A 26858-nucleotide genomic window follows, 5' to 3' on the forward strand; every position below is an offset into this window, starting at 1 on the left:
CAGCACTGACCAACACTGCCTGGGCCCAGGCTTTTATCTCTGAGGCCCCATTATGATGTCAGAAAGCTGGCTCTGGAATCCTGAGGGCTCCACTATGACACGTGCAAAGTTCCGTCTGAACTTTATATAAGACGGTGAGGCTCAGTCAGTCACTCAGTGTTGCCTGAGAGGGCATCACTGCAACAGCCGGCCGCCAGGCTGTCTTTTTTTTGCACAGCTAGTTGCCTCCAGGAGGCCACAAGAGGGAGACAAGGGACTGCAAAATGGAAAATAGGCATCCACCAACTTTACAGACAACTTCTCCTTGCTCCTACAACCTCCATCCTTGCACAGTTTGTTATTCTTCTAGGTAACATAGTAACAAATCCAAATTGCTGCTCTCTTTGTAGGCAAGCAAGGCTTTGTTGCAACTGCAATTCTTACTTCTTCTTGAAATGTAGGGACGACAGTACATTCCATCACATCCATCTAGTGTACACAGGTAGGTCCATTGTGGCGGGCAGGCGAGCGGGCGGGCTGCTTTATTGGCTGTTTGCTGTTCCCCTACTCCACTCCACTATTTGACTGTTGTGCTGCATCAATCAATCAATCAATCAATCAATCAATCAATCAATCAATCAATCAGTGGCTGGCTCAGGTGCAGCTCTTTAACTTACCTAAAAGGGAGGGCGGAGAGAAGACAAGGAAGGTGAATGAGGTGTTCCAATGTGAAATGCCGGAAACACAGAAACACAGACGACACACAACAAGAGGTGGCAATCTATTCATTAATTGCATTTAATCAATGAGCTCATTATCACTCATGCATTGTCCAACAGGTGTTGAAATAATGGGATTAAAAGGGGAGATCCCTTCAGAAAGACAGAAACAATAGCAAAGACAAAAAACACTTTTGGAATCTGCTTTTAGTCAACACATAAGGAAAGGGTGCACCGGTCCTGGAAATACTGCAATACCAGGTCAATGCGTGGAGTGGACAGAGCAAGCTCTATTTCCATCTCCCTGTTCTAAAAATCCATTTAATATATGGTCCCCAGGTAGGGGACGTATCAGATATTAAACTGATAAGAACAGATACTACACTTGATCTTAGCCAAAAGGCCGAGAAGCGATAACCCGAACGGGCCGCGCGTTGCCCGAGCCTGCCCGATACTGCTGTTCAGCCCTTGCAGCGATTCAGCCTACTTCTAGGCAATTCCATGGGGCCCTGCAGGCTCACACACTCACAGCTACACGGGAGGTGAATAAAGGCCGGAGAGGAAGCCAGACAGGATTTGCTTCTTTTGCTTGCACCACAATGCAGTGCTGAAAGAGGAGGAATCTACATAAAAACGCCTTCCTGGCAACGCCCAAATGCCCTGCTGCCATGCAGATAAACACTGGCAGCGGCAGCAAGTGCATGCCCACAGCCACCCCTTGTTCCTTCACACCTTGTATCAGCTGTAATCCAGTCCAGTCCAGTGCTGCCTGCTGAGCAGCACTGACCAACACTGCCTGGGCCCAGGCTTTTATCTCTGAGGCCCCATTATGATGTCAGAAAGCTGGCTCTGGAATCGTGAGGGCTCCACTATGACACGTGCAAAGTTCCGTCTGAACTTTATATAAGACGGTGAGGCTCAGTCAGTCACTCAGTGTTGCCTGAGAGGGCAACACTGCAACAGCCGGCCGCCAGGCTGTCTTTTTTTTGCACAGCTAGTTGCCTCCAGGAGGCCACAAGAGGGAGACAAGGGACTGCAAAATGGAAAATAGGCATCCACCAACTTTACAGACAACTTCTCCTTGCTCCTACAACCTCAATCCTTGCACAGTTTGTTATTCTTCTAGGTAACATAGTAACAAATCCAAATTGCTGCTCTCTTTGTAGGCAAGCAAGGCTTTGTTGCAACTGCAATTCTTACTTCTTCTTGAAATGTAGGGACGACAGTACATTCCATCACATCCATCTAGTGTACACAGGTAGGTCCATTGTGGCGGGCAGGCGAGCGGGCGGGCTGCTTTATTGGCTGTTTGCTGTTCCCCTACTCCACTCCACTATTTGACTGTTGTGCTGCATCAATCAATCAATCAATCAATCAATCAATCAATCAATCAATCAATCAATCAGTGGCTGGCTCAGGTGCAGCTCTTTAACTTACCTAAAAGGGAGGGCGGAGAGAAGACAAGGAAGGTGAATGAGGTGTTCCAATGTGAAATGCCGGAAACACAGAAACACAGACGACACACAACAAGAGGTGGCAATCTATTCATTAATTGCATTTAATCAATGAGCTCATTATCACTCATGCATTGTCCAACAGGTGTTGAAATAATGGGATTAAAAGGGGAGATCCCTTCAGAAAGACAGAAACAATAGCAAAGACAAAAAACACTTTTGGAATCTGCTTTTAGTCAACACATAAGGAAAGGGTGCACCGGTCCTGGAAATACTGCAATACCAGGTCAATGCGTGGAGTGGACAGAGCAAGCTCTATTTCCATCTCCCTGTTCTAAAAATCCATTTAATATATGGTCCCCAGATAGGGGACGTATCAGATATTAAACTGATAAGAACAGATACTACACTTGATCTTAGCCAAAAGGCCGAGAAGCGATAACCCGAACGGGCCGCGCGTTGCCCGAGCCTGCCCGATACTGCTGTTCAGCCCTTGCAGCGATTCAGCCTACTTCTAGGCAATTCCATGGGGCCCTGCAGGCTCACACACTCACAGCTACACGGGAGGTGAATAAAGGCCGGAGAGGAAGCCAGACAGGATTTGCTTCTTTTGCTTGCACCACAATGCAGTGCTGAAAGAGGAGGAATCTACATAAAAACGCCTTCCTGGCAACGCCCAAATGCCCTGCTGCCATGCAGATAAACACTGGCAGCGGCAGCAAGTGCATGCCCACAGCCACCCCTTGTTCCTTCACACCTTGTATCAGCTGTAATCCAGTCCAGTCCAGTGCTGCCTGCTGAGCAGCACTGACCAACACTGCCTGGGCCCAGGCTTTTATCTCTGAGGCCCCATTATGATGTCAGAAAGCTGGCTCTGGAATCCTGAGGGCTCCACTATGACACGTGCAAAGTTCCGTCTGAACTTTATATAAGACGGTGAGGCTCAGTCAGTCACTCAGTGTTGCCTGAGAGGGCAACACTGCAACAGCCGGCCGCCAGGCTGTCTTTTTTTTGCACAGCTAGTTGCCTCCAGGAGGCCACAAGAGGGAGACAAGGGACTGCAAAATGGAAAATAGGCATCCACCAACTTTACAGACAACTTCTCCTTGCTCCTACAACCTCCATCCTTGCACAGTTTGTTATTCTTCTAGGTAACATAGTAACAAATCCAAATTGCTGCTCTCTTTGTAGGCAAGCAAGGCTTTGTTGCAACTGCAATTCTTACTTCTTCTTGAAATGTAGGGACGACAGTACATTCCATCACATCCATCTAGTGTACACAGGTAGGTCCATTGTGGCGGGCAGGCGAGCGGGCGGGCTGCTTTATTGGCTGTTTGCTGTTCCCCTACTCCACTCCACTATTTGACTGTTGTGCTGCATCAATCAATCAATCAATCAATCAATCAATCAATCAATCAATCAATCAATCAGTGGCTGGCTCAGGTGCAGCTCTTTAACTTACCTAAAAGGGAGGGCGGAGAGAAGACAAGGAAGGTGAATGAGGTGTTCCAATGTGAAATGCCGGAAACACAGAAACACAGACGACACACAACAAGAGGTGGCAATCTATTCATTAATTGCATTTAATCAATGAGCTCATTATCACTCATGCATTGTCCAACAGGTGTTGAAATAATGGGATTAAAAGGGGAGATCCCTTCAGAAAGACAGAAACAATAGCAAAGACAAAAAACACTTTTGGAATCTGCTTTTAGTCAACACATAAGGAAAGGGTGCACCGGTCCTGGAAATACTGCAATACCAGGTCAATGCGTGGAGTGGACAGAGCAAGCTCTATTTCCATCTCCCTGTTCTAAAAATCCATTTAATATATGGTCCCCAGATAGGGGACGTATCAGATATTAAACTGATAAGAACAGATACTACACTTGATCTTAGCCAAAAGGCCGAGAAGCGATAACCCGAACGGGCCGCGCGTTGCCCGAGCCTGCCCGATACTGCTGTTCAGCCCTTGCAGCGATTCAGCCTACTTCTAGGCAATTCCATGGGGCCCTGCAGGCTCACACACTCACAGCTACACGGGAGGTGAATAAAGGCCGGAGAGGAAGCCAGACAGGATTTGCTTCTTTTGCTTGCACCACAATGCAGTGCTGAAAGAGGAGGAATCTACATAAAAACGCCTTCCTGGCAACGCCCAAATGCCCTGCTGCCATGCAGATAAACACTGGCAGCGGCAGCAAGTGCATGCCCACAGCCACCCCTTGTTCCTTCACACCTTGTATCAGCTGTAATCCAGTCCAGTCCAGTGCTGCCTGCTGAGCAGCACTGACCAACACTGCCTGGGCCCAGGCTTTTATCTCTGAGGCCCCATTATGATGTCAGAAAGCTGGCTCTGGAATCCTGAGGGCTCCACTATGACACGTGCAAAGTTCCGTCTGAACTTTATATAAGACGGTGAGGCTCAGTCAGTCACTCAGTGTTGCCTGAGAGGGCAACACTGCAACAGCCGGCCGCCAGGCTGTCTTTTTTTTGCACAGCTAGTTGCCTCCAGGAGGCCACAAGAGGGAGACAAGGGACTGCAAAATGGAAAATAGGCATCCACCAACTTTACAGACAACTTCTCCTTGCTCCTACAACCTCCATCCTTGCACAGTTTGTTATTCTTCTAGGTAACATAGTAACAAATCCAAATTGCTGCTCTCTTTGTAGGCAAGCAAGGCTTTGTTGCAACTGCAATTCTTACTTCTTCTTGAAATGTAGGGACGACAGTACATTCCATCACATCCATCTAGTGTACACAGGTAGGTCCATTGTGGCGGGCAGGCGAGCGGGCGGGCTGCTTTATTGGCTGTTTGCTGTTCCCCTACTCCACTCCACTATTTGACTGTTGTGCTGCATCAATCAATCAATCAATCAATCAATCAATCAATCAGTGGCTGTCTCAGGTGCAGCTCTTTAACTTACCTAAAAGGGAGGGCGGAGAGAAGACAAGGAAGGTGAATGAGGTGTTCCAATGTGAAATGCCGGAAACACAGAAACACAGACGACACACAACAAGAGGTGGCAATCTATTCATTAATTGCATTTAATCAATGAGCTCATTATCACTCATGCATTGTCCAACAGGTGTTGAAATAATGGGATTAAAAGGGGAGATCCCTTCAGAAAGACAGAAACAATAGCAAAGACAAAAACACTTTTGGAATCTGCTTTTAGTCAACACATAAGGAAAGGGTGCACCGGTCCTGGAAATACTGCAATACCAGGTCAATGCGTGGAGTGGACAGAGCAAGCTCTATTTCCATCTCCCTGTTCTAAAAATCCATTTAATATATGGTCCCCAGATAGGGGACGTATCAGATATTAAACTGATAAGAACAGATACTACACTTGATCTTAGCCAAAAGGCCGAGAAGCGATAACCCGAACGGGCCGCGCGTTGCCCGAGCCTGCCCGATACTGCTGTTCAGCCCTTGCAGCGATTCAGCCTACTTCTAGGCAATTCCATGGGGCCCTGCAGGCTCACACACTCACAGCTACACGGGAGGTGAATAAAGGCCGGAGAGGAAGCCAGACAGGATTTGCTTCTTTTGCTTGCACCACAATGCAGTGCTGAAAGAGGAGGAATCTACATAAAAACGCCTTCCTGGCAACGCCCAAATGCCCTGCTGCCATGCAGATAAACACTGGCAGCGGCAGCAAGTGCATGCCCACAGCCACCCCTTGTTCCTTCACACCTTGTATCAGCTGTAATCCAGTCCAGTCCAGTGCTGCCTGCTGAGCAGCACTGACCAACACTGCCTGGGCCCAGGCTTTTATCTCTGAGGCCCCATTATGATGTCAGAAAGCTGGCTCTGGAATCCTGAGGGCTCCACTATGACACGTGCAAAGTACCGTCTGAACTTTATATAAGACGGTGAGGCTCAGTCAGTCACTCAGTGTTGCCTGAGAGGGCAACACTGCAACAGCCGGCCGCCAGGCTGTCTTTTTTTTGCACAGCTAGTTGCCTCCAGGAGGCCACAAGAGGGAGACAAGGGACTGCAAAATGGAAAATAGGCATCCACCAACTTTACAGACAACTTCTCCTTGCTCCTACAACCTCCATCCTTGCACAGTTTGTTATTCTTCTAGGTAACATAGTAACAAATCCAAATTGCTGCTCTCTTTGTAGGCAAGCAAGGCTTTGTTGCAACTGCAATTCTTACTTCTTCTTGAAATGTAGGGACGACAGTACATTCCATCACATCCATCTAGTGTACACAGGTAGGTCCATTGTGGCGGGCAGGCGAGCGGGCGGGCTGCTTTATTGGCTGTTTGCTGTTCCCCTACTCCACTCCACTATTTGACTGTTGTGCTGCATCAATCAATCAATCAATCAATCAATCAATCAATCAATCAATCAATCAATCAATCAATCAATCAGTGGCTGGCTCAGGTGCAGCTCTTTAACTTACCTAAAAGGGAGGGCGGAGAGAAGACAAGGAAGGTGAATGAGGTGTTCCAATGTGAAATGCCGGAAACACAGAAACACAGACGACACACAACAAGAGGTGGCAATCTATTCATTAATTGCATTTAATCAATGAGCTCATTATCACTCATGCATTGTCCAACAGGTGTTGAAATAATGGGATTAAAAGGGGAGATCCCTTCAGAAAGACAGAAACAATAGCAAAGACAAAAAACACTTTTGGAATCTGCTTTTAGTCAACACATAAGGAAAGGGTGCACCGGTCCTGGAAATACTGCAATACCAGGTCAATGCGTGGAGTGGACAGAGCAAGCTCTATTTCCATCTCCCTGTTCTAAAAATCCATTTAATATATGGTCCCCAGATAGGGGACGTATCAGATATTAAACTGATAAGAACAGATACTACACTTGATCTTAGCCAAAAGGCCGAGAAGCGATAACCCGAACGGGCCGCGCGTTGCCCGAGCCTGCCCGATACTGCTGTTCAGCCCTTGCAGCGATTCAGCCTACTTCTAGGCAATTCCATGGGGCCCTGCAGGCTCACACACTCACAGCTACACGGGAGGTGAATAAAGGCCGGAGAGGAAGCCAGACAGGATTTGTTTCTTTTGCTTGCACCACAATGCAGTGCTGAAAGAGGAGGAATCTACATAAAAACGCCTTCCTGGCAACGCCCAAATGCCCTGCTGCCATGCAGATAAACACTGGCAGCGGCAGCAAGTGCATGCCCACAGCCACCCCTTGTTCCTTCACACCTTGTATCAGCTGTAATCCAGTCCAGTCCAGTGCTGCCTGCTGAGCAGCACTGACCAACACTGCCTGGGCCCAGGCTTTTATCTCTGAGGCCCCATTATGATGTCAGAAAGCTGGCTCTGGAATCCTGAGGGCTCCACTATGACACGTGCAAAGTTCCGTCTGAACTTTATATAAGACGGTGAGGCTCAGTCAGTCACTCAGTGTTGCCTGAGAGGGCAACACTGCAACAGCCGGCCGCCAGGCTGTCTTTTTTTTGCACAGCTAGTTGCCTCCAGGAGGCCACAAGAGGGAGACAAGGGACTGCAAAATGGAAAATAGGCATCCACCAACTTTACAGACAACTTCTCCTTGCTCCTACAACCTCCATCCTTGCACAGTTTGTTATTCTTCTAGGTAACATAGTAACAAATCCAAATTGCTGCTCTCTTTGTAGGCAAGCAAGGCTTTGTTGCAACTGCAATTCTTACTTCTTCTTGAAATGTAGGGACGACAGTACATTCCATCACATCCATCTAGTGTACACAGGTAGGTCCATTGTGGCGGGCAGGCGAGCGGGCGGGCTGCTTTATTGGCTGTTTGCTGTTCCCCTACTCCACTCCACTATTTGACTGTTGTGCTGCATCAATCAATCAATCAATCAATCAATCAATCAATCAATCAATCAATCAATCAATCAATCAATCAGTGGCTGGCTCAGGTGCAGCTCTTTAACTTACCTAAAAGGGAGGGCGGAGAGAAGACAAGGAAGGTGAATGAGGTGTTCCAATGTGAAATGCCGGAAACACAGAAACACAGACGACACACAACAAGAGGTGGCAATCTATTCATTAATTGCATTTAATCAATGAGCTCATTATCACTCATGCATTTTCCAACAGGTGTTGAAATAATGGGATTAAAAGGGGAGATCCCTTCAGAAAGACAGAAACAATAGCAAAGACAAAAAACACTTTTGGAATCTGCTTTTAGTCAACACATAAGGAAAGGGTGCACCGGTCCTGGAAATACTGCAATACCAGGTCAATGCGTGGAGTGGACAGAGCAAGCTCTATTTCCATCTCCCTGTTCTAAAAATCCATTTAATATATGGTCCCCAGATAGGGGACGTATCAGATATTAAACTGATAAGAACAGATACTACACTTGATCTTAGCCAAAAGGCCGAGAAGCGATAACCCGAACGGGCCGCGCGTTGCCCGAGCCTGCCCGATACTGCTGTTCAGCCCTTGCAGCGATTCAGCCTACTTCTAGGCAATTCCATGGGGCCCTGCAGGCTCACACACTCACAGCTACACGGGAGGTGAATAAAGGCCGGAGAGGAAGCCAGACAGGATTTGCTTCTTTTGCTTGCACCACAATGCAGTGCTGAAAGAGGAGGAATCTACATAAAAACGCCTTCCTGGCAACGCCCAAATGCCCTGCTGCCATGCAGATAAACACTGGCAGCGGCAGCAAGTGCATGCCCACAGCCACCCCTTGTTCCTTCACACCTTGTATCAGCTGTAATCCAGTCCAGTCCAGTGCTGCCTGCTGAGCAGCACTGACCAACACTGCCTGGGCCCAGGCTTTTATCTCTGAGGCCCCATTATGATGTCAGAAAGCTGGCTCTGGAATCCTGAGGGCTCCACTATGACACGTGCAAAGTTCCGTCTGAACTTTATATAAGACGGTGAGGCTCAGTCAGTCACTCAGTGTTGCCTGAGAGGGCAACACTGCAACAGCCGGCCGCCAGGCTGTCTTTTTTTTGCACAGCTAGTTGCCTCCAGGAAGCCACAAGAGGGAGACAAGGGACTGCAAAATGGAAAATAGGCATCCACCAACTTTACAGACAACTTCTCCTTGCTCCTACAACCTCCATCCTTGCACAGTTTGTTATTCTTCTAGGTAACATAGTAACAAATCCAAATTGCTGCTCTCTTTGTAGGCAAGCAAGGCTTTGTTGCAACTGCAATTCTTACTTCTTCTTGAAATGTAGGGACGACAGTACATTCCATCACATCCATCTAGTGTACACAGGTAGGTCCATTGTGGCGGGCAGGCGAGCGGGCGGGCTGCTTTATTGGCTGTTTGCTGTTCCCCTACTCCACTCCACTATTTGACTGTTGTGCTGCATCAATCAATCAATCAATCAATCAATCAATCAATCAATCAATCAGTGGCTGGCTCAGGTGCAGCTCTTTAACTTACCTAAAAGGGAGGGCGGAGAGAAGACAAGGAAGGTGAATGAGGTGTTCCAATGTGAAATGCCGGAAACACAGAAACACAGACGACACACAACAAGAGGTGGCAATCTATTCATTAATTGCATTTAATCAATGAGCTCATTATCACTCATGCATTGTCCAACAGGTGTTGAAATAATGGGATTAAAAGGGGAGATCCCTTCAGAAAGACAGAAACAATAGCAAAGACAAAAAACACTTTTGGAATCTGCTTTTAGTCAACACATAAGGAAAGGGTGCACCGTTCCTGGAAATACTGCAATACCAGGTCAATGCGTGGAGTGGACAGAGCAAGCTCTATTTCCATCTCCCTGTTCTAAAAATCCATTTAATATATGGTCCCCAGATAGGGGACGTATCAGATATTAAACTGATAAGAACAGATACTACACTTGATCTTAGCCAAAAGGCCGAGAAGCGATAACCCGAACGGGCCGCGCGTTGCCCGAGCCTGCCCGATACTGCTGTTCAGCCCTTGCAGCGATTCAGCCTACTTCTAGGCAATTCCATGGGGCCCTGCAGGCTCACACACTCACAGCTACACGGGAGGTGAATAAAGGCCGGAGAGAAACCAGACAGGATTTGCTTCTTTTGCTTGCACCACAATGCAGTGCTGAAAGAGGAGGAATCTACATAAAAACGCCTTCCTGGCAACGCCCAAATGCCCTGCTGCCATGCAGATAAACACTGGCAGCGGCAGCAAGTGCATGCCCACAGCCACCCCTTGTTCCTTCACACCTTGTATCAGCTGTAATCCAGTCCAGTCCAGTGCTGCCTGCTGAGCAGCACTGACCAACACTGCCTGGGCCCAGGCTTTTATCTCTGAGGCCCCATTATGATGTCAGAAAGCTGGCTCTGGAATCCTGAGGGCTCCACTATGACACGTGCAAAGTTCCGTCTGAACTTTATATAAGACGGTGAGGCTCAGTCAGTCACTCAGTGTTGCCTGAGAGGGCAACACTGCAACAGCCGGCCGCCAGGCTGTCTTTTTTTTGCACAGCTAGTTGCCTCCAGGAGGCCACAAGAGGGAGACAAGGGACTGCAAAATGGAAAATAGGCATCCACCAACTTTACAGACAACTTCTCCTTGCTCCTACAACCTCCATCCTTGCACAGTTTGTTATTCTTCTAGGTAACATAGTAACAAATCCAAATTGCTGCTCTCTTTGTAGGCAAGCAAGGCTTTGTTGCAACTGCAATTCTTACTTCTTCTTGAAATGTAGGGACGACAGTACATTCCATCACATCCATCTAGTGTACACAGGTAGGTCCATTGTGGCGGGCAGGCGAGCGGGCGGGCTGCTTTATTGGCTGTTTGCTGTTCCCCTACTCCACTCCACTATTTGACTGTTGTGCTGCATCAATCAATCAATCAATCAATCAATCAATCAGTGGCTGGCTCAGGTGCAGCTCTTTAACTTACCTAAAAGGGAGGGCGGAGAGAAGACAAGGAAGGTGAATGAGGTGTTCCAATGTGAAATGCCGGAAACACAGAAACACAGACGACACACAACAAGAGGTGGCAATCTATTCATTAATTGCATTTAATCAATGAGCTCATTATCACTCATGCATTGTCCAACAGGTGTTGAAATAATGGGATTAAAAGGGGAGATCCCTTCAGAAAGACAAAAACAATAGCAAAGACAAAAAACACTTTTGGAATCTGCTTTTAGTCAACACATAAGGAAAGGGTGCACCGGTCCTGGAAATACTGCAATACCAGGTCAATGCGTGGAGTGGACAGAGCAAGCTCTATTTCCATCTCCCTGTTCTAAAAATCCATTTAATATATGGTCCCCAGATAGGGGACGTATCAGATATTAAACTGATAAGAACAGATACTACACTTGATCTTAGCCAAAAGGCCGAGAAGCGATAACCCGAACGGGCCGCGCGTTGCCCGAGCCTGCCCGATACTGCTGTTCAGCCCTTGCAGCGATTCAGCCTACTTCTAGGCAATTCCATGGGGCCCTGCAGGCTCACACACTCACAGCTACACGGGAGGTGAATAAAGGCCGGAGAGGAAGCCAGACAGGATTTGCTTCTTTTGCTTGCACCACAATGCAGTGCTGAAAGAGGAGGAATCTACATAAAAACGCCTTCCTGGCAACGCCCAAATGCCCTGCTGCCATGCAGATAAACACTGGCAGCGGCAGCAAGTGCATGCCCACAGCCACCCCTTGTTCCTTCACACCTTGTATCAGCTGTAATCCAGTCCAGTCCAGTGCTGCCTGCTGAGCAGCACTGACCAACACTGCCTGGGCCCAGGCTTTTATCTCTGAGGCCCCATTATGATGTCAGAAAGCTGGCTCTGGAATCCTGAGGGCTCCACTATGACACGTGCAAAGTTCCGTCTGAACTTTATATAAGACGGTGAGGCTCAGTCAGTCACTCAGTGTTGCCTGAGAGGGCAACACTGCAACAGCCGGCCGCCAGGCTGTCTTTTTTTTGCACAGCTAGTTGCCTCCAGGAGGCCACAAGAGGGAGACAAGGGACTGCAAAATGGAAAATAGGCATCCACCAACTTTACAGACAACTTCTCCTTGCTCCTACAACCTCCATCCTTGCACAGTTTGTTATTCTTCTAGGTAACATAGTAACAAATCCAAATTGCTGCTCTCTTTGTAGGCAAGCAAGGCTTTGTTGCAACTGCAATTCTTACTTCTTCTTGAAATGTAGGGACGACAGTACATTCCATCACATCCATCTAGTGTACACAGGTAGGTCCATTGTGGCGGGCAGGCGAGCGGGCGGGCTGCTTTATTGGCTGTTTGCTGTTCCCCTACTCCACTCCACTATTTGACTGTTGTGCTGCATCAATCAATCAATCAATCAATCAATCAATCAATCAATCAGTGGCTGGCTCAGGTGCAGCTCTTTAACTTACCTAAAAGGGAGGGCGGAGAGAAGACAAGGAAGGTGAATGAGGTGTTCCAATGTGAAATGCCGGAAACACAGAAACACAGACGACACACAACAAGAGGTGGCAATCTATTCATTAATTGCATTTAATCAATGAGCTCATTATCACTCATGCATTGTCCAACAGGTGTTGAAATAATGGGATTAAAAGGGGAGATCCCTTCAGAAAGACAGAAACAATAGCAAAGACAAAAAACACTTTTGGAATCTGCTTTTAGTCAACACATAAGGATAGGGTGCACCGGTCCTGGAAATACTGCAATACCAGGTCAATGCGTGGAGTGGACAGAGCAAGCTCTATTTCCATCTCCCTGTTCTAAAAATCCATTTAATATATGGTCCCCAGATAGGGGACGTATCAGATATTAAACTGATAAGAACAGATACTACACTTGATCTTAGCCAAAAGGCCGAGAAGCGATAACCCGAACGGGCCGCGCGTTGCCCGAGCCTGCCCGATACTGCTGTTCAGCCCTTGCAGCGATTCAGCCTACTTCTAGGCAATTCCATGGGGCCCTGCAGGCTCACACACTCACAGCTACACGGGAGGTGAATAAAGGCCGGAGAGGAAGCCAGACAGGATTTGCTTCTTTTGCTTGCACCACAATGCAGTGCTGAAAGAGGAGGAATCTACATAAAAACGCCTTCCTGGCAACGCCCAAATGCCCTGCTGCCATGCAGATAAACACTGGCAGCGGCAGCAAGTGCATGCCCACAGCCACCCCTTGTTCCTTCACACCTTGTATCAGCTGTAATCCAGTCCAGTCCAGTGCTGCCTGCTGAGCAGCACTGACCAACACTGCCTGGGCCCAGGCTTTTATCTCTGAGGCCCCATTATGATGTCAGAAAGCTGGCTCTGGAATCCTGAGGGCTCCACTATGACACGTGCAAAGTTCCGTCTGAACTTTATATAAGACGGTGAGGCTCAGTCAGTCACTCAGTGTTGCCTGAGAGGGCAACACTGCAACAGCCGGCCGCCAGGCTGTCTTTTTTTTGCACAGCTAGTTGCCTCCAGGAGGCCACAAGAGGGAGACAAGGGACTGCAAAATGGAAAATAGGCATCCACCAACTTTACAGACAACTTCTCCTTGCTCCTACAACCTCCATCCTTGCACAGTTTGTTATTCTTCTAGGTAACATAGTAACAAATCCAAATTGCTGCTCTCTTTGTAGGCAAGCAAGGCTTTGTTGCAACTGCAATTCTTACTTCTTCTTGAAATGTAGGGACGACAGTACATTCCATCACATCCATCTAGTGTACACAGGTAGGTCCATTGTGGCGGGCAGGCGAGCGGGCGGGCTGCTTTATTGGCTGTTTGCTGTTCCCCTACTCCACTCCACTATTTGACTGTTGTGCTGCATCAATCAATCAATCAATCAATCAATCAATCAATCAATCAATCAATCAATCAATCAATCAATCAGTGGCTGGCTCAGGTGCAGCTCTTTAACTTACCTAAAAGGGAGGGCGGAGAGAAGACAAGGAAGGTGAATGAGGTGTTCCAATGTGAAATGCCGGAAACACAGAAACACAGACGACACACAACAAGAGGTGGCAATCTATTCATTAATTGCATTTAATCAATGAGCTCATTATCACTCATGCATTGTCCAACAGGTGTTGAAATAATGGGATTAAAAGGGGAGATCCCTTCAGAAAGACAGAAACAATAGCAAAGACAAAAAACACTTTTGGAATCTGCTTTTAGTCAACACATAAGGAAAGGGTGCACCGGTCCTGGAAATACTGCAATACCAGGTCAATGCGTGGAGTGGACAGAGCAAGCTCTATTTCCATCTCCCTGTTCTAAAAATCCATTTAATATATGGTCCCCAGATAGGGGACGTATCAGATATTAAACTGATAAGAACAGATACTACACTTGATCTTAGCCAAAAGGCCGAGAAGCGATAACCCGAACGGGCCGCGCGTTGCCCGAGCCTGCCCGATACTGCTGTTCAGCCCTTGCAGCGATTCAGCCTACTTCTAGGCAATTCCATGGGGCCCTGCAGGCTCACACACTCACAGCTACACGGGAGGTGAATAAAGGCCGGAGAGGAAGCCAGACAGGATTTGCTTCTTTTGCTTGCACCACAATGCAGTGCTGAAAGAGGAGGAATCTACATAAAAACGCCTTCCTGGCAACGCCCAAATGCCCTGCTGCCATGCAGATAAACACTGGCAGCGGCAGCAAGTGCATGCCCACAGCCACCCCTTGTTCCTTCACACCTTGTATCAGCTGTAATCCAGTCCAGTCCAGTGCTGCCTGCTGAGCAGCACTGACCAACACTGCCTGGGCCCAGGCTTTTATCTCTGAGGCCCCATTATGATGTCAGAAAGCTGGCTCTGGAATCCTGAGGGCTCCACTATGACACGTGCAAAGTTCCGTCTGAACTTTATATAAGACGGTGAGGCTCAGTCAGTCACTCAGTGTTGCCTGAGAGGGCAACACTGCAACAGCCGGCCGCCAGGCTGTCTTTTTTTTGCACAGCTAGTTGCCTCCAGGAGGCCACAAGAGGGAGACAAGGGACTGCAAAATGGAAAATAGGCATCCACCAACTTTACAGACAACTTCTCCTTGCTCCTACAACCTCCATCCTTGCACAGTTTGTTATTCTTCTAGGTAACATAGTAACAAATCCAAATTGCTGCTCTCTTTGTAGGCAAGCAAGGCTTTGTTGCAACTGCAATTCTTACTTCTTCTTGAAATGTAGGGACGACAGTACATTCCATCACATCCATCTAGTGTACACAGGTAGGTCCATTGTGGCGGGCAGGCGAGCGGGCGGGCTGCTTTATTGGCTGTTTGCTGTTCCCCTACTCCACTCCACTATTTGACTGTTGTGCTGCATCAATCAATCAATCAATCAATCAATCAATCAATCAATCAATCAGTGGCTGGCTCAGGTGCAGCTCTTTAACTTACCTAAAAGGGAGGGCGGAGAGAAGACAAGGAAGGTGAATGAGGTGTTCCAATGTGAAATGCCGGAAACACAGAAACACAGACGACACACAACAAGAGGTGGCAATCTATTCATTAATTGCATTTAATCAATGAGCTCATTATCACTCATGCATTGTCCAACAGGTGTTGAAATAATGGGATTAAAAGGGGAGATCCCTTCAGAAAGACAGAAACAATAGCAAAGACAAAAAACACTTTTGGAATCTGCTTTTAGTCAACACATAAGGAAAGGGTGCACCGGTCCTGGAAATACTGCAATACCAGGTCAATGCGTGGAGTGGACAGAGCAAGCTCTATTTCCATCTCCCTGTTCTAAAAATCCATTTAATATATGGTCCCCAGATAGGGGACGTATCAGATATTAAACTGATAAGAACAGATACTACACTTGATCTTAGCCAAAAGGCCGAGAAGCGATAACCCGAACGGGCCGCGCGTTGCCCGAGCCTGCCCGATACTGCTGTTCAGCCCTTGCAGCGATTCAGCCTACTTCTAGGCAATTCCATGGGGCCCTGCAGGCTCACACACTCACAGCTACACGGGAGGTGAATAAAGGCCGGAGAGGAAGCCAGACAGGATTTGCTTCTTTTGCTTGCACCACAATGCAGTGCTGAAAGAGGAGGAATCTACATAAAAACGCCTTCCTGGCAACGCCCAAATGCCCTGCTGCCATGCAGATAAACACTGGCAGCGGCAGCAAGTGCATGCCCACAGCCACCCCTTGTTCCTTCACACCTTGTATCAGCTGTAATCCAGTCCAGTCCAGTGCTGCCTGCTGAGCAGCACTGACCAACACTGCCTGGGCCCAGGCTTTTATCTCTGAGGCCCCATTATGATGTCAGAAAGCTGGCTCTGGAATCCTGAGGGCTCCACTATGACACGTGCAAAGTTCCGTCTGAACTTTATATAAGACGGTGAGGCTCAGTCAGTCACTCAGTGTTGCCTGAGAGGGCAACACTGCAACAGCCGGCCGCCAGGCTGTCTTTTTTTTGCACAGCTAGTTGCCTCCAGGAGGCCACAAGAGGGAGACAAGGGACTGCAAAATGGAAAATAGGCATCCACCAACTTTACAGACAACTTCTCCTTGCTCCTACAACCTCCATCCTTGCACAGTTTGTTATTCTTCTAGGTAACATAGTAACAAATCCAAATTGCTGCTCTCTTTGTAGGCAAGCAAGGCTTTGTTGCAACTGCAATTCTTACTTCTTCTTGAAATGTAGGGACGACAGTACATTCCATCACATCCATCTAGTGTACACAGGTAGGTCCATTGTGGCGGGCAGGCGAGCGGGCGGGCTGCTTTATTGGCTGTTTGCTGTTCCCCTACTCCACTCCACTATTTGACTGTTGTGCTGCATCAATCAATCAATCAATCAATCAATCAATCAATCAATCAATCAGTGGCTGGCTCAGGTGCAGCTCTTTAACTTACCTAAAAGGGAGGGCGGAGAGAAGACAAGGAAGGTGAATGAGGTGTTCCAATGTGAAATGCCGGAAACACAGAAACACAGACGACACACAACAAGAGGTGGCAATCTATTCATTAATTGCATTTAATCAATGAGCTCATTATCACTCATGCATTGTCCAACAGGTGTTGAAATAATGGGATTAAAAGGGGAGATCCCTTCAGAAAGACAGAAACAATAGCAAAGACAAAAAACACTTTTGGAATCTGCTTTTAGTCAACACATAAGGAAAGGGTGCACCGGTCCTGGAAATACTGCAATACCAGGTCAATGCGTGGAGTGGACAGAGCAAGCTCTATTTCCATCTCCCTGTTCTAAAAATCCATTTAATATATGGTCCCCAGATAGGGGACGTATCAGATATTAAACTGATAAGAACAGATACTACACTTGATCTTAGCCAAAAGGCCGAGAAGCGATAACCCGAATGGGCCGCGCGTTGCCCGAGCCTGCCCGATACTGCTGTTCAGCCCTTGCAGCGATTCAGCCTACTTCTAGGCAATTCCATGGGGCCCTGCAGGCTCACACACTCACAGCTACACGGGAGGTGAATAAAGGCCGGAGAGGAAGCCAGACAGGATTTGCTTCTTTTGCTTGCACCACAATGCAGTGCTGAAAGAGGAGGAATCTACATAAAAACGCCTTCCTGGCAACGCCCAAATGCCCTGCTGCCATGCAGATAAACACTGGCAGCGGCAGCAAGTGCATGCCCACAGCCACCCCTTGTTCCTTCACACCTTGTATCAGCTGTAATCCAGTCCAGTCCAGTGCTGCCTGCTGAGCAGCACTGACCAACACTGCCTGGGCCCAGGCTTTTATCTCTGAGGCCCCATTATGATGTCAGAAAGCTGGCTCTGGAATCCTGAGGGCTCCACTATGACACGTGCAAAGTTCCGTCTGAACTTTATATAAGACGGTGAGGCTCAGTCAGTCACTCAGTGTTGCCTGAGAGGGCAACACTGCAACAGCCGGCCGCCAGGCTGTCTTTTTTTTGCACAGCTAGTTGCCTCCAGGAGGCCACAAGAGGGAGACAAGGGACTGCAAAATGGAAAATAGGCATCCACCAACTTTACAGACAACTTCTCCTTGCTCCTACAACCTCCATCCTTGCACAGTTTGTTATTCTTCTAGGTAACATAGTAACAAATCCAAATTGCTGCTCTCTTTGTAGGCAAGCAAGGCTTTGTTGCAACTGCAATTCTTACTTCTTCTTGAAATGTAGGGACGACAGTACATTCCATCACATCCATCTAGTGTACACAGGTAGGTCCATTGTGGCGGGCAGGCGAGCGGGCGGGCTGCTTTATTGGCTGTTTGCTGTTCCCCTACTCCACTCCACTATTTGACTGTTGTGCTGCATCAATCAATCAATCAATCAATCAATCAATCAATCAATCAATCAATCAATCAATCAATCAGTGGCTGGCTCAGGTGCAGCTCTTTAACTTACCTAAAAGGGAGGGCGGAGAGAAGACAAGGAAGGTGAATGAGGTGTTCCAATGTGAAATGCCGGAAACACAGAAACACAGACGACACACAACAAGAGGTGGCAATCTATTCATTAATTGCATTTAATCAATGAGCTCATTATCACTCATGCATTGTCCAACAGGTGTTGAAATAATGGGATTAAAAGGGGAGATCCCTTCAGAAAGACAGAAACAATAGCAAAGACAAAAAACACTTTTGGAATCTGCTTTTAGTCAACACATAAGGAAAGGGTGCACCGGTCCTGGAAATACTGCAATACCAGGTCAATGCGTGGAGTGGACAGAGCAAGCTCTATTTCCATCTCCCTGTTCTAAAAATCCATTTAATATATGGTCCCCAGATAGGGGACGTATCAGATATTAAACTGATAAGAACAGATACTACACTTGATCTTAGCCAAAAGGCCGAGAAGCGATAACCCGAACGGGCCGCGCGTTGCCCGAGCCTGCCCGATACTGCTGTTCAGCCCTTGCAGCGATTCAGCCTACTTCTAGGCAATTCCATGGGGCCCTGCAGGCTCACACACTCACAGCTACACGGGAGGTGAATAAAGGCCGGAGAGGAAGCCAGACAGGATTTGCTTCTTTTGCTTGCACCACAATGCAGTGCTGAAAGAGGAGGAATCTACATAAAAACGCCTTCCTGGCAACGCCCAAATGCCCTGCTGCCATGCAGATAAACACTGGCAGCGGCAGCAAGTGCATGCCCACAGCCACCCCTTGTTCCTTCACACCTTGTATCAGCTGTAATCCAGTCCAGTCCAGTGCTGCCTGCTGAGCAGCACTGACCAACACTGCCTGGGCCCAGGCTTTTATCTCTGAGGCCCCATTATGATGTCAGAAAGCTGGCTCTGGAATCCTGAGGGCTCCACTATGACACGTGCAAAGTTCCGTCTGAACTTTATATAAGACGGTGAGGCTCAGTCAGTCACTCAGTGTTGCCTGAGAGGGCAACACTGCAACAGCCGGCCGCCAGGCTGTCTTTTTTTTGCACAGCTAGTTGCCTCCAGGAGGCCACAAGAGGGAGACAAGGGACTGCAAAATGGAAAATAGGCATCCACCAACTTTACAGACAACTTCTCCTTGCTCCTACAACCTCCATCCTTGCACAGTTTGTTATTCTTCTAGGTAACATAGTAACAAATCCAAATTGCTGCTCTCTTTGTAGGCAAGCAAGGCTTTGTTGCAACTGCAATTCTTACTTCTTCTTGAAATGTAGGGACGACAGTACATTCCATCACATCCATCTAGTGTACACAGGTAGGTCCATTGTGGCGGGCAGGCGAGCGGGCGGGCTGCTTTATTGGCTGTTTGCTGTTCCCCTACTCCACTCCACTATTTGACTGTTGTGCTGCATCAATCAATCAATCAATCAATCAATCAATCAATCAATCAATCAATCAGTGGCTGGCTCAGGTGCAGCTCTTTAACTTACCTAAAAGGGAGGGCGGAGAGAAGACAAGGAAGGTGAATGAGGTGTTCCAATGTGAAATGCCGGAAACACAGAAACACAGACGACACACAACAAGAGGTGGCAATCTATTCATTAATTGCATTTAATCAATGAGCTCATTATCACTCATGCATTGTCCAACAGGTGTTGAAATAATGGGATTAAAAGGGGAGATCCCTTCAGAAAGACAGAAACAATAGCAAAGACAAAAAACACTTTTGGAATCTGCTTTTAGTCAACACATAAGGAAAGGGTGCACCGGTCCTGGAAATACTGCAATACCAGGTCAATGCGTGGAGTGGACAGAGCAAGCTCTATTTCCATCTCCCTGTTCTAAAAATCCATTTAATATATGGTCCCCAGATAGGGGACGTATCAGATATTAAACTGATAAGAACAGATACTACACTTGATCTTAGCCAAAAGGCCGAGAAGCGATAACCCGAACGGGCCGCGCGTTGCCCGAGCCTGCCCGATACTGCTGTTCAGCCCTTGCAGCGATTCAGCCTACTTCTAGGCAATTCCATGGGGCCCTGCAGGCTCACACACTCACAGCTACACGGGAGGTGAATAAAGGCCGGAGAGGAAGCCAGACAGGATTTGCTTCTTTTGCTTGCACCACAATGCAGTGCTGAAAGAGGAGGAATCTACATAAAAACGCCTTCCTGGCAACGCCCAAATGCCCTGCTGCCATGCAGATAAACACTGGCAGCGGCAGCAAGTGCATGCCCACAGCCACCCCTTGTTCCTTCACACCTTGTATCAGCTGTAATCCAGTCCAGTCCAATGCTGCCTGCTGAGCAGCACTGACCAACACTGCCTGGGCCCAGGCTTTTATCTCTGAGGCCCCATTATGATGTCAGAAAGCTGGCTCTGGAATCCTGAGGGCTCCACTATGACACGTGCAAAGTTCCGTCTGAACTTTATATAAGACGGTGAGGCTCAGTCAGTCACTCAGTGTTGCCTGAGAGGGCAACACTGCAACAGCCGGCCGCCAGGCTGTCTTTTTTTTGCACAGCTAGTTGCCTCCAGGAGGCCACAAGAGGGAGACAAGGGACTGCAAAATGGAAAATAGGCATCCACCAACTTTACAGACAACTTCTCCTTGCTCCTACAACCTCCATCCTTGCACAGTTTGTTATTCTTCTAGGTAACATAGTAACAAATCCAAATTGCTGCTCTCTTTGTAGGCAAGCAAGGCTTTGTTGCAACTGCAATTCTTACTTCTTCTTGAAATGTAGGGACGACAGTACATTCCATCACATCCATCTAGTGTACACAGGTAGGTCCATTGTGGCGGGCAGGCGAGCGGGCGGGCTGCTTTATTGGCTGTTTGCTGTTCCCCTACTCCACTCCACTATTTGACTGTTGTGCTGCATCAATCAATCAATCAATCAATCAATCAATCAATCAATCAATCAATCAATCAATCAATCAATCAATCAGTGGCTGGCTCAGGTGCAGCTCTTTAACTTACCTAAAAGGGAGGGCGGAGAGAAGACAAGGAAGGTGAATGAGGTGTTCCAATGTGAAATGCCGGAAACACAGAAACACAGACGACACACAACAAGAGGTGGCAATCTATTCATTAATTGCATTTAATCAATGAGCTCATTATCACTCATGCATTGTCCAACAGGTGTTGAAATAATGGGATTAAAAGGGGAGATCCCTTCAGAAAGACAGAAACAATAGCAAAGACAAAAAACACTTTTGGAATCTGCTTTTAGTCAACACATAAGGAAAGGGTGCACCGGTCCTGGAAATACTGCAATACCAGGTCAATGCGTGGAGTGGACAGAGCAAGCTCTATTTCCATCTCCCTGTTCTAAAAATCCATTTAATATATGGTCCCCAGATAGGGGACGTATCAGATATTAAACTGATAAGAACAGATACTACACTTGATCTTAGCCAAAAGGCCGAGAAGCGATAACCCGAACGGGCCGCGCGTTGCCCGAGCCTGCCCGATACTGCTGTTCAGCCCTTGCAGCGATTCAGCCTACTTCTAGGCAATTCCATGGGGCCCTGCAGGCTCACACACTCACAGCTACACGGGAGGTGAATAAAGGCCGGAGAGGAAGCCAGACAGGATTTGCTTCTTTTGCTTGCACCACAATGCAGTGCTGAAAGAGGAGGAATCTACATAAAAACGCCTTCCTGGCAACGCCCAAATGCCCTGCTGCCATGCAGATAAACACTGGCAGCGGCAGCAAGTGCATGCCCACAGCCACCCCTTGTTCCTTCACACCTTGTATCAGCTGTAATCCAGTCCAGTCCAGTGCTGCCTGCTGAGCAGCACTGACCAACACTGCCTGGGCCCAGGCTTTTATCTCTGAGGCCCCATTATGATGTCAGAAAGCTGGCTCTGGAATCCTGAGGGCTCCACTATGACACGTGCAAAGTTCCGTCTGAACTTTATATAAGACGGTGAGGCTCAGTCAGTCACTCAGTGTTGCCTGAGAGGGCAACACTGCAACAGCCGGCCGCCAGGCTGTCTTTTTTTTGCACAGCTAGTTGCCTCCAGGAGGCCACAAGAGGGAGACAAGGGACTGCAAAATGGAAAATAGGCATCCACCAACTTTACAGACAACTTCTCCTTGCTCCTACAACCTCCATCCTTGCACAGTTTGTTATTCTTCTAGGTAACATAGTAACAAATCCAAATTGCTGCTCTCTTTGTAGGCAAGCAAGGCTTTGTTGCAACTGCAATTCTTACTTCTTCTTGAAATGTAGGGACGACAGTACATTCCATCACATCCATCTAGTGTACACAGGTAGGTCCATTGTGGCGGGCAGGCGAGCGGGCGGGCTGCTTTATTGGCTGTTTGCTGTTCCCCTACTCCACTCCACTATTTGACTGTTGTGCTGCATCAATCAATCAATCAATCAATCAATCAATCAATCAATCAATCAGTGGCTGGCTCAGGTGCAGCTCTTTAACTTACCTAAAAGGGAGGGCGGAGAGAAGACAAGGAAGGTGAATGAGGTGTTCCAATGTGAAATGCCGGAAACACAGAAACACAGACGACACACAACAAGAGGTGGCAATCTATTCATTAATTGCATTTAATCAATGAGCTCATTATCACTCATGCATTGTCCAACAGGTGTTGAAATAATGGGATTAAAAGGGGAGATCCCTTCAGAAAGACAGAAACAATAGCAAAGACAAAAAACACTTTTGGAATCTGCTTTTAGTCAACACATAAGGAAAGGGTGCACCGGTCCTGGAAATACTGCAATACCAGGTCAATGCGTGGAGTGGACAGAGCAAGCTCTATTTCCATCTCCCTGTTCTAAAAATCCATTTAATATATGGTCCCCAGATAGGGGACGTATCAGATATTAAACTGATAAGAACAGATACTACACTTGATCTTAGCCAAAAGGCCGAGAAGCGATAACCCGAACGGGCCGCGCGTTGCCCGAGCCTGCCCGATACTGCTGTTCAGCCCTTGCAGCGATTCAGCCTACTTCTAGGCAATTCCATGGGGCCCTGCAGGCTCACACACTCACAGCTACACGGGAGGTGAATAAAGGCCGGAGAGGAAGCCAGACAGGATTTGCTTCTTTTGCTTGCACCACAATGCAGTGCTGAAAGAGGAGGAATCGACATAAAAACGCCTTCCTGGCAACGCCCAAATGCCCTGCTGCCATGCAGATAAACACTGGCAGCGGCAGCAAGTGCATGCCCACAGCCACCCCTTGTTCCTTCACACCTTGTATCAGCTGTAATCCAGTCCAGTCCAGTGCTGCCTGCTGAGCAGCACTGACCAACACTGCCTGGGCCCAGGCTTTTATCTCTGAGGCCCCATTATGATGTCAGAAAGCTGGCTCTGGAATCCTGAGGGCTCCACTATGACACGTGCAAAGTTCCGTCTGAACTTTATATAAGACGGTGAGGCTCAGTCAGTCACTCAGTGTTGCCTGAGAGGGCAACACTGCAACAGCCGGCCGCCAGGCTGTCTTTTTTTTGCACAGCTAGTTGCCTCCAGGAGGCCACAAGAGGGAGACAAGGGACTGCAAAATGGAAAATAGGCATCCACCAACTTTACAGACAACTTCTCCTTGCTCCTACAACCTCCATCCTTGCACAGTTTGTTATTCTTCTAGGTAACATAGTAACAAATCCAAATTGCTGCTCTCTTTGTAGGCAAGCAAGGCTTTGTTGCAACTGCAATTCTTACTTCTTCTTGAAATGTAGGGACGACAGTACATTCCATCACATCCATCTAGTGTACACAGGTAGGTCCATTGTGGCGGGCAGGCGAGCGGGCGGGCTGCTTTATTGGCTGTTTGCTGTTCCCCTACTCCACTCCACTATTTGACTGTTGTGCTGCATCAATCAATCAATCAATCAATCAATCAATCAATCAATCAATCAATCAATCAATCAGTGGCTGGCTCAGGTGCAGCTCTTTAACTTACCTAAAAGGGAGGGCGGAGAGAAGACAAGGAAGGTGAATGAGGTGTTCCAATGTGAAATGCCGGAAACACAGAAACACAGACGACACACAACAAGAGGTGGCAATCTATTCATTAATTGCATTTAATCAATGAGCTCATTATCACTCATGCATTGTCCAACAGGTGTTGAAATAATGGGATTAAAAGGGGAGATCCCTTCAGAAAGACAGAAACAATAGCAAAGACAAAAAACACTTTTGGAATCTGCTTTTAGTCAACACATAAGGAAAGGGTGCACCGGTCCTGGAAATACTGCAATACCAGGTCAATGCGTGGAGTGGACAGAGCAAGCTCTATTTCCATCTCCCTGTTCTAAAAATCCATTTAATATATGGTCCCCAGATAGGGGACGTATCAGATATTAAACTGATAAGAACAGATACTACACTTGATCTTAGCCAAAAGGCCGAGAAGCGATAACCCGAACGGGCCGCGCGTTGCCCGAGCCTGCCCGATACTGCTGTTCAGCCCTTGCAGCGATTCAGCCTACTTCTAGGCAATTCCATGGGGCCCTGCAGGCTCACACACTCACAGCTACACGGGAGGTGAATAAAGGCCGGAGAGGAAGCCAGACAGGATTTGCTTCTTTTGCTTGCACCACAATGCAGTGCTGAAAGAGGAGGAATCTACATAAAAACGCCTTCCTGGCAACGCCCAAATGCCCTGCTGCCATGCAGATAAACACTGGCAGCGGCAGCAAGTGCATGCCCACAGCCACCCCTTGTTCCTTCACACCTTGTATCAGCTGTAATCCAGTCCAGTCCAGTGCTGCCTGCTGAGCAGCACTGACCAACACTGCCTGGGCCCAGGCTTTTATCTCTGAGGCCCCATTATGATGTCAGAAAGCTGGCTCTGGAATCCTGAGGGCTCCACTATGACACGTGCAAAGTTCCGTCTGAACTTTATATAAGACGGTGAGGCTCAGTCAGTCACTCAGTGTTGCCTGAGAGGGCAACACTGCAACAGCCGGCCGCCAGGCTGTCTTTTTTTTGCACAGCTAGTTGCCTCCAGGAGGCCACAAGAGGGAGACAAGGGACTGCAAAATGGAAAATAGGCATCCACCAACTTTACAGACAACTTCTCCTTGCTCCTACAACCTCCATCCTTGCACAGTTTGTTATTCTTCTAGGTAACATAGTAACAAATCCAAATTGCTGCTCTCTTTGTAGGCAAGCAAGGCTTTGTTGCAACTGCAATTCTTACTTCTTCTTGAAATGTAGGGACGACAGTACATTCCATCACATCCATCTAGTGTACACAGGTAGGTCCATTGTGGCGGGCAGGCGAGCGGGCGGGCTGCTTTATTGGCTGTTTGCTGTTCCCCTACTCCACTCCACTATTTGACTGTTGTGCTGCATCAATCAATCAATCAATCAATCAATCAATCAATCAATCAATCAATCAATCAATCAATCAGTGGCTGGCTCAGGTGCAGCTCTTTAACTTACCTAAAAGGGAGGGCGGAGAGAAGACAAGGAAGGTGAATGAGGTGTTGCAATGTGAAATGCCGGAAACACAGAAACACAGACGACACACAACAAGAGGTGGCAATCTATTCATTAATTGCATTTAATCAATGAGCTCATTATCACTCATGCATTGTCCAACAGGTGTTGAAATAATGGGATTAAAAGGGGAGATCCCTTCAGAAAGACAGAAACAATAGCAAAGACAAAAAACACTTTTGGAATCTGCTTTTAGTCAACACATAAGGAAAGGGTGCACCGGTCCTGGAAATACTGCAATACCAGGTCAATGCGTGGAGTGGACAGAGCAAGCTCTATTTCCATCTCCCTGTTCTAAAAATCCATTTAATATATGGTCCCCAGATAGGGGACGTATCAGATATTAAACTGATAAGAACAGATACTACACTTGATCTTAGCCAAAAGGCCGAGAAGCGATAACCCGAACGGGCCGCGCGTTGCCCGAGCCTGCCCGATACTGCTGTTCAGCCCTTGCAGCGATTCAGCCTACTTCTAGGCAATTCCATGGGGCCCTGCAGGCTCACACACTCACAGCTACACGGGAGGTGAATAAAGGCCGGAGAGGAAGCCAGACAGGATTTGCTTCTTTTGCTTGCACCACAATGCAGTGCTGAAAGAGGAGGAATCTACATAAAAACGCCTTCCTGGCAACGCCCAAATGCCCTGCTGCCATGCAGATAAACACTGGCAGCGGCAGCAAGTGCATGCCCACAGCCACCCCTTGTTCCTTCACACCTTGTATCAGCTGTAATCCAGTCCAGTCCAGTGCTGCCTGCTGAGCAGCACTGACCAACACTGCCTGGGCCCAGGCTTTTATCTCTGAGGCCCCATTATGATGTCAGAAAGCTGGCTCTGGAATCCTGAGGGCTCCACTATGACACGTGCAAAGTTCCGTCTGAACTTTATATAAGACGGTGAGGCTCAGTCAGTCACTCAGTGTTGCCTGAGAGGGCAACACTGCAACAGCCGGCCGCCAGGCTGTCTTTTTTTTGCACAGCTAGTTGCCTCCAGGAGGCCACAAGAGGGAGACAAGG

General features: G+C 47.8%; 18 non-coding genes across 18 annotated transcripts; all 18 read right to left on the minus strand.

The window, feature by feature from the left end:
• Positions 1 to 922: 922 nt before the first annotated feature.
• LOC142704628 (U2 spliceosomal RNA) lies at positions 923 to 1113 on the minus strand. The gene has a single exon (XR_012868058.1). It is a non-coding gene; the product is annotated as a U2 spliceosomal RNA (small nuclear RNA).
• A 1288-nt stretch (positions 1114 to 2401) lies between these two features.
• On the minus strand, positions 2402 to 2592 carry LOC142704642 (U2 spliceosomal RNA). Its single transcript, XR_012868070.1, has one exon. It is a non-coding gene; the product is annotated as a U2 spliceosomal RNA (small nuclear RNA).
• A 1288-nt stretch (positions 2593 to 3880) lies between these two features.
• LOC142704643 (U2 spliceosomal RNA) lies at positions 3881 to 4071 on the minus strand. Its single transcript, XR_012868071.1, has one exon. It is a non-coding gene; the product is annotated as a U2 spliceosomal RNA (small nuclear RNA).
• A 1271-nt stretch (positions 4072 to 5342) lies between these two features.
• Positions 5343 to 5533, minus strand: LOC142704644 (U2 spliceosomal RNA). Its single transcript, XR_012868072.1, has one exon. It is a non-coding gene; the product is annotated as a U2 spliceosomal RNA (small nuclear RNA).
• A 1300-nt stretch (positions 5534 to 6833) lies between these two features.
• On the minus strand, positions 6834 to 7024 carry LOC142704645 (U2 spliceosomal RNA). The gene has a single exon (XR_012868073.1). It is a non-coding gene; the product is annotated as a U2 spliceosomal RNA (small nuclear RNA).
• A 1300-nt stretch (positions 7025 to 8324) lies between these two features.
• LOC142704646 (U2 spliceosomal RNA) lies at positions 8325 to 8515 on the minus strand. Its single transcript, XR_012868074.1, has one exon. It is a non-coding gene; the product is annotated as a U2 spliceosomal RNA (small nuclear RNA).
• A 1280-nt stretch (positions 8516 to 9795) lies between these two features.
• LOC142704584 (U2 spliceosomal RNA) lies at positions 9796 to 9986 on the minus strand. The gene has a single exon (XR_012868018.1). It is a non-coding gene; the product is annotated as a U2 spliceosomal RNA (small nuclear RNA).
• A 1267-nt stretch (positions 9987 to 11253) lies between these two features.
• Positions 11254 to 11444, minus strand: LOC142704647 (U2 spliceosomal RNA). Its single transcript, XR_012868075.1, has one exon. It is a non-coding gene; the product is annotated as a U2 spliceosomal RNA (small nuclear RNA).
• A 1276-nt stretch (positions 11445 to 12720) lies between these two features.
• Positions 12721 to 12911, minus strand: LOC142704624 (U2 spliceosomal RNA). Its single transcript, XR_012868054.1, has one exon. It is a non-coding gene; the product is annotated as a U2 spliceosomal RNA (small nuclear RNA).
• Positions 12912 to 14211: 1300 nt separating this feature from the next.
• LOC142704648 (U2 spliceosomal RNA) lies at positions 14212 to 14402 on the minus strand. The gene has a single exon (XR_012868076.1). It is a non-coding gene; the product is annotated as a U2 spliceosomal RNA (small nuclear RNA).
• Positions 14403 to 15682: 1280 nt separating this feature from the next.
• LOC142704649 (U2 spliceosomal RNA) lies at positions 15683 to 15873 on the minus strand. The gene has a single exon (XR_012868077.1). It is a non-coding gene; the product is annotated as a U2 spliceosomal RNA (small nuclear RNA).
• Positions 15874 to 17153: 1280 nt separating this feature from the next.
• On the minus strand, positions 17154 to 17344 carry LOC142704652 (U2 spliceosomal RNA). The gene has a single exon (XR_012868079.1). It is a non-coding gene; the product is annotated as a U2 spliceosomal RNA (small nuclear RNA).
• A 1296-nt stretch (positions 17345 to 18640) lies between these two features.
• Positions 18641 to 18831, minus strand: LOC142704653 (U2 spliceosomal RNA). Its single transcript, XR_012868080.1, has one exon. It is a non-coding gene; the product is annotated as a U2 spliceosomal RNA (small nuclear RNA).
• Positions 18832 to 20115: 1284 nt separating this feature from the next.
• On the minus strand, positions 20116 to 20306 carry LOC142704654 (U2 spliceosomal RNA). Its single transcript, XR_012868081.1, has one exon. It is a non-coding gene; the product is annotated as a U2 spliceosomal RNA (small nuclear RNA).
• A 1304-nt stretch (positions 20307 to 21610) lies between these two features.
• Positions 21611 to 21801, minus strand: LOC142704655 (U2 spliceosomal RNA). Its single transcript, XR_012868082.1, has one exon. It is a non-coding gene; the product is annotated as a U2 spliceosomal RNA (small nuclear RNA).
• Positions 21802 to 23081: 1280 nt separating this feature from the next.
• LOC142704656 (U2 spliceosomal RNA) lies at positions 23082 to 23272 on the minus strand. The gene has a single exon (XR_012868083.1). It is a non-coding gene; the product is annotated as a U2 spliceosomal RNA (small nuclear RNA).
• Positions 23273 to 24564: 1292 nt separating this feature from the next.
• On the minus strand, positions 24565 to 24755 carry LOC142704657 (U2 spliceosomal RNA). The gene has a single exon (XR_012868084.1). It is a non-coding gene; the product is annotated as a U2 spliceosomal RNA (small nuclear RNA).
• Positions 24756 to 26051: 1296 nt separating this feature from the next.
• On the minus strand, positions 26052 to 26242 carry LOC142704658 (U2 spliceosomal RNA). Its single transcript, XR_012868085.1, has one exon. It is a non-coding gene; the product is annotated as a U2 spliceosomal RNA (small nuclear RNA).
• Positions 26243 to 26858: the final 616 nt, after the last annotated feature.

The sequence above is a fragment of the Rhinoderma darwinii genome, unplaced genomic scaffold (genome assembly GCF_050947455.1).
Source record: "Rhinoderma darwinii isolate aRhiDar2 unplaced genomic scaffold, aRhiDar2.hap1 Scaffold_3361, whole genome shotgun sequence".
Classification (NCBI taxonomy): domain Eukaryota; kingdom Metazoa; phylum Chordata; class Amphibia; order Anura; family Rhinodermatidae; genus Rhinoderma; species Rhinoderma darwinii.